The 929-nt window shown below is 35.5% G+C and overlaps 1 protein-coding gene across 1 annotated transcript in view; it reads left to right on the top strand.

Annotated features, from left to right (window-relative positions):
• LOC106868222 (nucleolar protein 4-like) overlaps positions 1–929 on the top strand; it is a 77957-nt gene that overhangs the window by 35482 nt on the left and 41546 nt on the right. The window lies entirely within an intron of this gene.

The raw sequence follows: 929 nt of genomic DNA, 5'->3' as shown, positions 1-929 counted from the left end.
TATACATGTATGTATGTATATACATATGTGTGTGTATGTATATATATACATATAAATGTATGTGTGTGTGTGTCTGTCTGTATGTATGTATGTATATATACACACAATCACACAACATGCAGCCTGTAACTATCAAATTCCATTCATCTGCCCACTCAAGGTGTCTTGTAGAAAAAAAAATTACACTGGAATAACAGTGAACACTTTGAATTAGTGTGTATTCTATTATCTCAATGCATTTAGGTCAAGAGACAAGGACAACTTCTCGTCCCGTTTTTCAATTCCTCTGGACACTTCTTGATCAAGCAACTTCAATAGCGTAAAGTAATGTCAGTAAATCTACTTTATGCTTCAGTTGATCACGAAACTGCAGACTCTATCTAACCGAAACGTTCCAGATACTTTAAGCTGCAAAGGAGATCACTTAACTAGAGATCAGAGATTATGCATAACTTCTGACACTGGAAGAGATTTGTCCTGAGCATCTTCCAGACGTCTGAACGTCGAAGGTTAATAGTTTCAGTTACAAAGTTATCAGGTTTAACAGGTAGTAGTGTAGTTACCTTTTGAAGACTATAGCTTAAGATTGGGCCACAACCCTACAAGTTGTCGCTTTCCAATCAGCAATGTTTACAGCCTTCTACAAATTCAACTAGATGATGCGTCTTGAGACTTGGTATACTAACTTGCGTCAACCTACTTTGTGCATGACAGAGACAGCTTCATCTCCCATATTTTGTCCGACTGATCTTCCATATGTACGTGCGGGTTACTCCGAGTAACAAATGTATAAACTTATAAGTATTCATAAAATCCATTCTCTCTATCGAGTGCGTTTTGCCTTGTTGTTTTTCTTTGTATATAGAAACGTGTGTATGTGTGTGTGTTCATAAACATGTATATATATATATATATATATATATATATAT

Source organism: Octopus bimaculoides, chromosome 7 (genome assembly GCF_001194135.2).
Source record: "Octopus bimaculoides isolate UCB-OBI-ISO-001 chromosome 7, ASM119413v2, whole genome shotgun sequence".
NCBI classification, from domain to species: Eukaryota; Metazoa; Mollusca; class Cephalopoda; order Octopoda; family Octopodidae; genus Octopus; species Octopus bimaculoides.
This window is presented reverse-complemented; position numbering and strand designations above follow the sequence as displayed.